Here is a 12,747-nt window from a genome sequence, read left to right on the forward strand (position 1 = left end):
ATCACAATTTACCGATAGAAACAGGACGCTGATACAACATTCTTAGAGAAAATAGACTCTGTAAACTTTGCGATTCTCCGTCAGTTGGGGACGAATTCCATTACCTTTTTAAATGCGAAGCTCTTCTCCAACAGCGGATAATGTATATTCCAAATTATTACTGCGAATGGCCTAATCTGTTCAAACTGAAACGGCTATTTTCAATAAAGAAAACAAAGCATTTGAAAAACCTAGCTAAATTTTTAAATGCCTTGTCAAACGCCATGAAATTGTAAACGAATTGTGATAATAATACTCTATCTAACTATTCTATTATCCACCATCTTGATTATATACTTATGTTAAATTGTATATCTTTATATTCTCATGTACCACCGTGGGTGGGTTTTTAGAGAATAAAATGTTCTGTTCTGTTCTGTCAAAGTTCAGACTATCGACTAGCATACTTTAAGTTATTTACGTTTACAAAATATTAATCACAATTTTTCAATAATTTGGGTTGGAAAGTTGTTTTCTGAGTCCAGACGCGATTAATTACAAATCAGAGCTGGAATGGTACAGATTGAGGTCTTAAACAACAAAGTTTTAGTGAGGATAGTCAAGACTGGGTGTTCGATTACAGACCGCCGTCAGAGCGGGGACTGAAGGTGACCGCGTGGTGTGGTCAAGTAGCGGACGCGAACTTGTGACCCCTCCTCGATCACGCCGAAGGCCTGGGTTCCAGTCCCCACACGGATACAATGCATGGAGCCCATCTGTGGTGTCTTCCGCCGTGATATTGCTGGAATAAAAGCGACTTCAAAACTTAATGGACTCAGTAGTGGTAATCGAAGAAGGAAGAGAATCAGTGACAGTGGGCAATCAAATGTTGCGCTCGTAAAATGTCTGTAGGAGGAGTAACAGGGGAACCTGAATGCATTTACTGAATCCCATTGTGTAGACGTAGACATGAACCGTAACGGCCGTAATAGGTTGATATAAATATACATGGTTAACGAAGGAAGTGTTTGGCGGAGAGAGTGAACACAGTTGAGTATGTAATCATGTCCATCTCCTAGCGTAATCACGCGTTCAGACAATCAATTGTTAGAGCTGGCTCACGACCATCGGTCATTTCATCGATATGCTTGCTATCCTGCTACTGGTACAGTGATGGTACTGCCGTAAATTGCTGAGATTAGTTGACATATATAGTTTTCAAGACTATTGTTCTTGTATGTCGACGTCCACTACTACCACTACCCCCACCACTACTGTTACGACCAGAACAACTACTACTGTATCTTACTCTTCTGCTGTTATCTCGTGGTATCTTCGTGAGTCAGTTACCACGGATACCACACTCAGACATGGTATCTGGTCCGTTTTGTCCCCTTAAGAGACGGACATATACTGTCAGAACTCCCAACACGGTGAGCAGCCTGCATGTTTGTAATTATTGTCAGTAATGAGGTCTTAACCTTAATAACAGCTCTGAGACTGGCCAGATACAGAGTTAAACACACCCTTACAATTCGTCCTGCCGGGCTGTATGACGCCATCTACCGGTAACGTTATCTTCTGGTAATATCTTCGGCCCATTCAGCTCCTACATTCAACTCAAGCAATGTATATATGCCATAACGCAAATAGCTGGTGTGCCTCAACACTGAAAAGAATCTACATATCGAAATTTATTACAAGACAGCATTGGCCTTCGATATTTAAAAATATGTTCAGATGTAAATATCTAGTCAACAATGCCAATGAAAATATGTTATAAAACCTACAATAATTAATTAACTGAATCAACATTCGCCTTTCAATATATGAGATGTAATGAAATGCCATTATTGTCAACAAAGGTTACACATTGGCCTTTCGATATTTAATTATTTATAATATACCTGGAAACCCACATTGTTCAACGTTGATACCTGAGATTGATTTAATGTCAACATTGTCGCGTCTTTTAAAACTAAAAATGACTGACATTTCAATGTTGAAGCACCTCATCTAACATCGATTCAGCATTGTCGTTTCAGCTGGGAATGTCACTCATGTGTTGATTGCTCAGAGCTTAGCATCCTATCCCAGTCAAATAGAATGAGAGACATAGTGAATGAGTAGCTGTTGTTTTATGCCGCATCAATTTGTAAAAGCTCCAATATGTGCATATATATAATACTAAATGTCGCAGAAAAAGAGGAGATCAGCTCAATATTTTGTCATAAATATGTATTTCTTTCAAAAATGCTGCAACCTTATTTTGAGTAAAACGTGAGTAAAAAGTGCTTACAATGAAGAAACGTCATTAGAAACCAATCTTCATCCAATCAAATCGCTTCTTACAACTGAAAATACTCTGGGCAAGGGTACAGTGATATTGTTGATGTTCTGAGCTTTCGAACTATGCCCGACATCAAACGATTTGCCTCGCTTGTTATTCATACGAAGCTTCGAAAACGGAGGTATTTTCCGTTGTTATGTCATGTTACCGAGCGAAAAGCTACAGATATCGGGAAATAGGCGACCATACATATTATTTAAGAAATCTTTTTATAATAATTTTCTGATTACATAAAAATGAAAATATAAAATAAAAAGGCACGGGCATGTTATGACATGTCACAAATGGAAAAAAATCGCTCTAGTTTTTGCTTCTTTCGTGGTTTATCTGGACGTTATAAATGTAAGCTTGCATTTTCATTCAAAAATAAATTTATTTAAGTTGTAGTTGTATTATTTGAATAATATTATAAAAATAAACTTCATATTTATCAACAGTAGAATTAGATTTTTAATTGGTGTATGGGATGTAGTAGCAATAACGTTTTACAAGCTTATAATTTCCTTCATAAACATAGGCTTCATCTATGACCTCAGAGTCTCTGGGAACTCGGTGTCATGGCAGTAAATGCCTCTGGTTGACTGGTGTTGAAAGAGTTAAGAAAATGACGGTGTTGTGAAACACTGCTTGGCAACCTACTGCATCAGTGGTATCACAAATTAAGAAGAAGGGGTGAATAGAACAACACCGTATGTTGTTTATGGAAACGGTGTTTATAGTGTTATGTTGTTTATGGAAACGGTGTTTATAGTGTTTTATTTTTAGTGATGTGCGAAGTGATGTGTTCAGTCAACCATGTTATTTTCACAGCCCCACCGTCACACTCCCTGAGCAGTTATATATCCCAGCTAGAGTAGTACAGATACAGTTGATGGTGTCGGGAGATATAGAGATGAACCCAGGCCCTAGCTCTGAGCTTAACGATTTGAAGCAGGAGATCATTAAGCATATAAACGATTTTGGAGATAGACTGTCAGGTGAAATCAAAGAAATTAGGGCGGACATACAATCTATAAGAGCTGAGATTGTAGATGTGAAACGTGAGGTGGAAAAGGGTAAGAAAGACCGGGAGGAGATAAGATCAGATACAGATAAACTGAATGAGAAACATGACTTTTTGGAGAGTTATGTTGAGCACCTAGAGTTTCGGATGGAAGACCAGGAGAGACGGGGGAGGAGAAACAACATGATTCTATATGGTATTGAGGAGACGCCTAATGAGACTTACACAGAGAGTAAACGTAAAGTACTGGAAGTGCTTAATAACGCCAGGAAAGTGAAAGATATGTCCCCACTTGATGCACGTGACATAGAGAGAGCACATCGGTTAGGTAAGAACTCAAATAAGACAAGACCTATGATCGTGCGCGTGTGTCGCTGGGAGGACAAGTGGAGGTCAGTCAAACTGCGTGATGTCCTCAGAGGCATGAAAATTGGTTTGCTAACGACCTAACCCATTTCCAGAAACAGTAGCTTGATAGACTGAGACAGAGTGACCCTGATAACAGGTACTATTACAAGGGTAATAAACTGTTGAGTCAGCCTAGGGTTGAGATTGAGTGCCTCAGGGGGTGCAGGAGGTGAGAGCAATGAGGCGCTACCCACGGGGCCACAGGCTGGGGGTGGTATCTCTAGAAACCCCAGGTCTCACTCTAGACGTGGTCGGTACCAATAGGGGTGTGGCCAGGGTCTAACTACTGACACTGATCCACCCAGTGATTGTACGGCGCATCACTCACCCTCTGCTCAGTCAACCGCGTCACCTGATGAGTTTTATCATCAATCATTTCTTTTTTGGAATGTGTCTGGCTTATCATCTAAATTAACCGATAATGAGTTCCTCATGTATATCAAAACATTTGAGATTATCGGACTTACCGAAACGTGGATTAATGACTGTGATGTTGATAATATATTTGATGACTATGTCACGTTCACGAAACCTGCAGATAAGTTATCTCACCGCGGCAGATTATCAGGTGGCATAGTTGTGCTAGTTAGAAAATGTCTTAGACAATATAATAAATGGTGTAAAATTACTGAAAATGCAGTTAACATTTTATTTGATAACCCATTAGCTAACGATAAAGATCTGTTGTATTCCTGTGTATATGTACACCCTGAGGGGTCAACTTGGTATGAAAAGACAAACGTACATTGTAAAAACGGGATTCAGTTGTTACAGGAAAATCTAGTAGATATATTGTCGGATCATCCAGATGCATCTGTTTTGTGTGGCGGAGATTTCAATGCGAGAACAGGAAATGACCCGGACTTTATTGAGGATGATAAACTTGAATATATAGAAACAGACACGTCAAATTGGAAATTTCTAGTAGATCAATTTAACCTCGCAAGATTCTCCGTCGACAAAACTGTTAATTCATTTGGACGATCTTTGGTAGAATTATGTGCTGTTTTGAATATCCATATCATGAATGGGAGATGCGGAGCAGACACAAATATTGGAGATTTTACAATTCTTGGGTCAAGGGGGGCCAGCGTAATTGATTATATTATTGCATCATCATGTCTGTTCTCGTCTTGTACTGACTTCAATATACAGTCTCGCACAGAGTCCACGCACCTCCCAGTCACAATGAAACTGATTACAACACACAAACGGGAATATGATGTAATAAAAGATAGTTTGAATCATAGTTATAAGTTTGTTTGGAATGAAGAAATATCGGATGAGTTTAGACAAAATATGTTCTCAGATTGTGTGCAGGACTTACTCGATAAATGTTTAGATACAGCCTTTAGTGATATCAATCAGAGTATAGAATATATTGCAGAGGCTTTTTGCTCTGCTGCAATGGGTATGAAACGAAAATTTACACATAGATATTTTAGTAAGAACATCCCATGGTTTGATAGTGAATGTAGGCGTTTGAAAGCCGAGCGTTGCCTCAAATTAAATCAGTTCAGAATTTAAAAAGACAAACAGCACTTAGATAAGTATCATTTAGTTAGAAACCTATATAACGCTAAGTGTAAGCAGAAAAGAACAGAGTACTATAAACAAAAACAGATAAAACTAAAAAACCATATCAATTCTAAAGAGTTTTGGTCAATCCTTCAAGGCTTGAATGGTAAACTGTCTACTAAACATGATATCAGTACCCGTGAGTGGTTTGAACACTTCAAACAATTGTTTACATCAACTAGCAATGATGTAACGGAGGATGTAAGTGTTGGCAACGACAGTACTAATGTACGTACAAGCACACCAACTGACTTTGACCTATTGACTACGATATTCTAGATCCACCTATTACCAGACAAGCAATTATAGATAGTATAAGACACTTAAAGGTAAATAAAGCAGCGGGTGTTGATGATATCTTACCTGAATTTATTAAATACTCTGAAAATATCTTATTACCTTACTTTGAGTTGATTTTTAATGTTATTTTAGAGAGCGGTAATTTTCCATTGTCTTGGACTATTGGAATTATTATTCCAGTTCATAAAAGCGGGAACATTAATAATGTTGATAATTATAGAGGTATAAATCTGTTAAGTATATATGTTGCATGGGAGCAGTGTTAACATAAGCAGTAATGCTTGTTCACCAATCCCAATTCACCTTCATGAATAAAAATATGTTTAAACCACAAATAAACATAATAATTCATAGAATGTATGTACTCATATTGTTATTTGATATGATATGGTATGATGTGGTGCGATATGATATGATGTAATATGATGTAATACGACACAGTTTGTATAATGCGATGTTATATGATGTGATACATTTTGATGTGATATGACATATTGTGATGTGACTATCTTATTCTTTTCTATGATATGTGTACTATGTTCTTGTATACTATGGGCCTGTGGCCTTCAGTATGAATAAGATTGATTGAATTTTTAGTATTTGTACGCAGTGAGTGGTAGTTCCGAACTGTCAGCTGGAGACTTTCGAATATACGTGTGATGCTCACTCACTCTTCAACGACGACGAGGTTGATATAGTGATACAAAAAGCCCTCTATCGAAATCGTAATACTATATATTTAGTATATTGGTGTAATGGAACATGTTTCCCAAGCCTTGGCTTTGTTTAATAGGAGACGTAATCCCAGGAGGGGTGTTAATTTTCAACAATAATTGGATCTTATCAATCATTCAATGCCGGCTTCCTCCCTACATATTTATGAAGGCAACGTTATCCATCAACTAGCGTGTAGCAGTCATCAAGCATTACACGCCACACCGCCACAACAATGGGTTGGGGGATGGAGCTGACACTTGTTATTCACTGCAACTCTGCTAGGGATGTTTGGACACAAACACGGTGTCAAGCGGATGTCGTAAGATGCGATAAATGTTGATAGGCATGGGTGACCTTTCAGTTTGGATGTCACCGTACTCCTCTAGTGTTGAGATCCGGGATAGAATTGATCTTGAGAAACCCATGCTTGTCGTAAGAGACGACTATCGGGATCGGGTGGTCAGTCTCACTTGGTTGACACATGTAATCGTGTCCCAATTGCGTAGACGTGTGTGTGTGTGCGTGCGTGCATGTGCGTGTGTCGATTGTGTATGTACGCCTGTATATGGAGTATATATATATATATGTATATGTGTATGTATGTACATGTGTATGTGTATGTGTATGTGTATGTGTAAGTCTCTCATTCCGATTGGAATGGCTTGTGCATTACCTTTTATACATTTAATTTGTATGTATCATTTGTAAATATTGTATGACTCAAATAAACACATCTGACTGTCTGTCTGTCTCTCTGTCTGTCTGTCTGCATTGCGAAGCCTAAGTGCTGTACAGCCATCAATTATACATGCTGTGAAGTAAAAAACATGAGTGAGTGAGTGAGTGAGTGAATATTTAACGTCACATCGGCAATATTAAACAACATGAAGGGGTAGGTAGCAAATCAGGCTACTGGAAACTGGCCTTCAGCAACACACGCTTGTCCATAGAGGCGACTATTCTTGTGGAAACAGACGACTAACTGCATTCGAAACTTGAAGCTCACTGGCTTGGTTATAGCGTAGATCGATGTCGATGAGTTATCTGGACCAGGGTTATATAATCACATCCCGTTTTCATACAACTGAAAAAAGCCCGCGGCAGGCAACCAAATAAAACCTGTCCGCGATAAACAAACCAATGGTAGCTGGAAAAGTATGACATCTAGCCATCCTTAGAACAGGAATCAACATTCTGTGAGCAACAGCTAGCTTACAGCTTCACCGCAAAGGCTTAATTGATGTTAACTGAAGCTCAGTAAAAGGAGTGAGTTAGCACTATTCCAGCAATATCACGGCGGAAGACACCAGGAATGGGCTTCACACATTGTACCCAAGAGGCGAACAGAACCCTCGGTGTAAGGAGCGAACGCTTTAGTCACTAGGCCTCCCCCCCCCCCCAGTCCCAGTGTAAAGGACATGAAGTGAATACCAACATGTACACGCTATCAGCATGTGAGAGTGGACACCTGCCAGCAACCATGTGATAAGAAATAATGTAATAAGAAATAATGACCATCGACCCTTCTCGGCAGTCACAGGCCTTTGGCTCAGAATCCGGTCCCTGTCTCTGTCTGACCTTTCAGACGGGGTCACAGACGCTATCGCTTCATTTGTTCAGGCGGAAGTGATTGAAGTGTCAATGACCTAGGGCGAGTGAGTGAGTGAATTAAGTTTTACGTCGCACTCAGCAACATTCCAGCTATATGGCGGCGGTCTGTAAATAATCCAGTTTGGACCAGACAATCCAGTGATCAACAACATGAACATCGATCTACGCATTTCGCATACAATGACATGTGTCAACCAAGTCAGCGAGCCTGACCACCCGATTCCGTGTTAGTCGCCTCTTACGACAAGCAGACCTAGGGCGAAACACGTAGACAAGACGATACTGTCCTGTGATATATAGGTGAAGTGAAATTGGTCTTAACCTCACGTTACAAATTATTGCTAGAGTGTTTGTAGCAGCTTGTGAGATTCCGATCTAGCCCACTACTGTGCCGGGTTCAATATTGACGTGAGACTGGGGCGTAGTGAGCTACTTCCAAGATAGGCAATCTCCATAAAGCCGAGCGGCAGACACAAGATCTGACATTTTTGTCTGGCCAGGTGAATCTGATACAACCACAGACCTCAGGTTTTAGTGATATCTCAGCGGTTTCCACACTGTAACTGTGCAGTAAAATGAACTTCGGTTCCGCAGAGAAACCGACTTCACACATGATGTTGATTATACAGAATGTTTAAATTATTTATGGCTGTGAGGATGCCAGGTGACATTACCATATTTCCTGTGGGCATTCACCCTCTTACATTCACACAGATACAAGAATTAACACATTTGACGTTTAAATGGCCATTATGCAAATGCCCTTGAACTCATTGCCGTGAAATGACTTTTGTCAAGTGTTATGTTGTAGCAATGTGTGACCTTCCATACTGAGGGAAGGCGAAGAGCTCCGGATTTCATTATCAGTATCTGGAGTTATGAATGCAGATATTGCCATCTGGCAATGACTTATGTATGTGGAGTGCTAATTGGACTGGGACCTGTTTACGGAAGCGATCGTAAACCTGCGACTTTCGTATCTCTAATGTATTGATATTGACGTATGGTCGTCTAAGGGTTATGTGATGGCTTTGTGAACCTAGCCCCTGGTTACAAGTAACACCTACACAGGACCAAAAGCCTGGGAGCAAACCATTGAAATATACGTAAATACAGTAGTAAATACATGCCATGACCGGATTTACGTATGTTTTCAGATATTTCCTAACTTCGGGCATATATTTCATATGAATCTATACCTTTGAAACATATGCTCATCGTACATTTTCGTATGCACAAGTACCTCGTTCATGTATGCCATGACCGGATTGTCAAGTATTTCCAAACATGAATTGCAAAACAGATACCCCAGTAAATACATGATCATACAGTATTTCCGATGCAATCCTTTGAATTTGAATGGGTGCTGACATTTCCGATTTCGTTCTAAGTTTTCTCAGGTTGGAAACATGTACATTTACGCAGGTGGGGAAACACACGTAAATTTTCAAATGTGCAAATGTTTACACACCTTAGACATTTATGTATCATACCGGATTTCAGGGGTATGTATATGAACGGTTCCTACACCTTCATGTTACCTGTGCTCAAGCAAGATGATCATTTGTTTCCATCATGTGATTTACTTGGTTCATGTAATTTTATTTTCACACATTTTAGTACGTTTGAAATTAACGTTCACGTGACCTCATTATTCTTATCATCAAATGAGCCTGACTAAGAAAGCAATATTACGCAAGCTAACATGGCTTATTAAGCTGCGCTCGCTCTTGTTACCAGTATCAGTTACACTTTGTCTGCGGTGTTGGCAAATCTTGTGAGTATATATATAGCTAACAGTTGAAAATTCAGTTTGATAAATATGATTAATCAACATGAGTACATGTCATCGACATATTCAGATCATACTGAAGTTGAATACATGACACGTTTTATGGATAACAACTTCTTCCTTATTCTTTACACGGCGTTTCAGAGCTAATTCTTGCTCCTTCATCAGGTGAATATACTCAACAGGTGAATGTACTCAACAGGTAAATGTACTCAACATTCACCTGATCAAGGTAAAGAATAAAGAAGACGTTGTTATCCATAAAACGTGTCATGTATTCATTTTCGTCAAATTTCTAAATGCCTTTAAAAAAATCCATATTGAAGTTGGCAGGATAAACCATAACCTCTTTCCTTATGTTTTGTATTCTGTTAATTGATATAAATTGATTTATATATATGATTATATACTCATTTCCAAAAGAAAAGCGAATCACGCAATACTGATAACGTGGTAAACAGAGAGATCGATCCATGCAAAGAAAACAACCCGAGCCTTTAAAGTGGTTATTAATAATCCGTATTTTTTGTGATATTGAAACTAAGACTTCATTAGATTGAGCCTTGGGAAATGACCCCTCAGTATCGAGTATGGTCTTTATTAGCAGCCACATCGGTGTAATGAGAACTCACAACTGACGAGAAACACGATCTCAGCATCGAATGTACAACACTTCGCCTTGATTTGTGTTTTATTTCATGTAATTTCAAACAGATTGTTTGCTCCTAGGCATCGAACTAAGGAAACTTGAAACTGCTTTAACTTTTGTTCGCATCGGTTATATTCATCCCTGCCTGTGACAAGGACAGTGAAGGATCTAGGAGCTATTCGTGATCCTGAACAACCATGTCAGCCATATATCCCGTGTCTGCTTTCTGCATTTGAGAAATATTGGTAATATCAGAAAACATATCTTAGGTTCGCGGCAAATACGTTTACTACAGACTAGACTCTCTCTCTCCCTATCTCTCTTTCTACCTCTCTCTATCCCCCTTCTCTCTCTCCCTTCCTATCCCTCCCTGATTTGTATCTAGAGGTATTTGTTAAATTCGTGTAATTTAGAATAAAATTGTTAATTACAATTGTTATGGTTTAGAAGTTACGGTGACAAAATGTTTGTGAGTAGTCAATGTGGGAGTTCAAATCCATACTCAGCGATTTAAACTTTTGTGACTCATAACAACTAAAGGTTAATTAATGTGATATTATAATTAACAAAAACATATCGTCATAAGACAATCATCATTCTTTGTTGTTTGTGTACCTCCTAGTTCTTTACCTGTTAAGTACAGCATGAATTTCAACTTGGGAATCATATGTTTCTGACGGATGCCACCGGTCGGTCAACGGATACGCAGACCATTTCGTGAAAACCTGGAACCATCACTATATTGACAGTGCTTTTCAAACACATACCCATGACAAGTCGGACCTGTGAGATCAACCCTCCATTGAGTAGACACAATGTATGGATGCGGAACGGGTTGTGTCGCTTTTATTTACCATTGTGAGGTGGTGACAAAATCAAAGACGTACGATGTGAGAAAAAAGAAGTTGTTGGCTCTTGGAAGCAAACAGGAAACACTGCTTGGTTAGCCTATCAAATACCTGATCACCTGCGATGTATATAGTTTGTTTGTCTATAGTGAGTGAGTTTGGTTATACGTCGCTTTTAGCAATATTCCAGCAATATCGCGGCGGGGGACTCCAGAAATGGGCTTAACACATTGTACCCATGTGGGGAATCGAACCCGGGTCTTCGGCGTGACGAGCGAACGCCTTAACCACTAGGCTACCCCGTCACCCTCTGTTACAGAATACTACAGAATACTGTAGTCAGATATGTGAAACGTACATCGTACCAGTTGGTAGTTACTGTATCAGTAATTAATTACTGCTGAGTAGGGGTCAGTGATCCGGACCATCCAGCCTTTTATCTGATACGCCCCTTCAATCTGAGACCCCCTTTAATCTGAGTCAGCCTTACGAGTCGACAATGCCATCAATGGTGGAGCTGATATTTAGTTGGCACTATATTGTCAAGCTTGTCATACAATAAACTTCCCCATTCAGTTCAAGCTGTATTCAATCTACGTCCACGACACGACCAGTGAATAGATATCGGACCGAACCAGTGGTATGTAAACAGGTGCAATGAATGTCTTTCGCCAGTGACTTCAATCGTGCCATTTTCCTTTATTTTCAATCAAGCGTTTGCCATGTGACCATGATCACATTGACCTGACCTCGATATCTCCACAGTCACGTTGGAAGAAGACGTCAGACTGCGTCGCACTATACTTGGCAATAAAGTGATGATTACAGATATCCTTCGAGGTGGTCTAAAACACAATAAAAATACTTATACCACAACTGTTTCACTGGTTTAAAAACGTATGTATAACTGACTTGTCATAATGAGCAACTGAAAAACACGAATAGAGGCAAAATGATCAAATATCGCTGCCTGTTTGATTCGCTGTATTTCCTTTACTGATTGTAAACCTAACCATGTGTGTTTCAGTATCATCAACTATTTGTGGTCACGTGTTGTTATTCTACTATTGCACAAGTTAATTCTAAGCGAACTGATTTCAGGGGTAAGCTTCTTGCTTCATCTTCAGAATTTACAGATAAAAAGTTCAATGCACGGTGTCTTGTTTCATGAACACAAGACTTTATACTTCATAAGGAGGGATCGGGTCGATCTGCCGCGTTAGACGCTTGTTATGATATGAACAGTGTGTTTACCAGAGCAGGAATACTGGTGACTGGCGTCACAGCGTTCTTCCCATATTGCAGTCATATTACTAAAACAATTAATAAAAAGCTTTAATTGTCATATATATGCTATTGGAATTGCGGCGTTACAAACAAACTGTATATACCTGAGTAACTCTGGGAAATAAATAAAGTTCACCAGCAACATGTGTTAAGGCAACTACCTGTATCGGCCGGTCAGGCCACCCTGACTTCACTCATGCTTGCCACTGAGGCGAAAAACCTTAA

Source organism: Haliotis rubra, unplaced genomic scaffold (genome assembly GCF_003918875.1).
Source record: "Haliotis rubra isolate DU_JTF1 unplaced genomic scaffold, ASM391887v1 Scf84, whole genome shotgun sequence".
NCBI lineage: Eukaryota > Metazoa > Mollusca > Gastropoda > Lepetellida > Haliotidae > Haliotis > Haliotis rubra.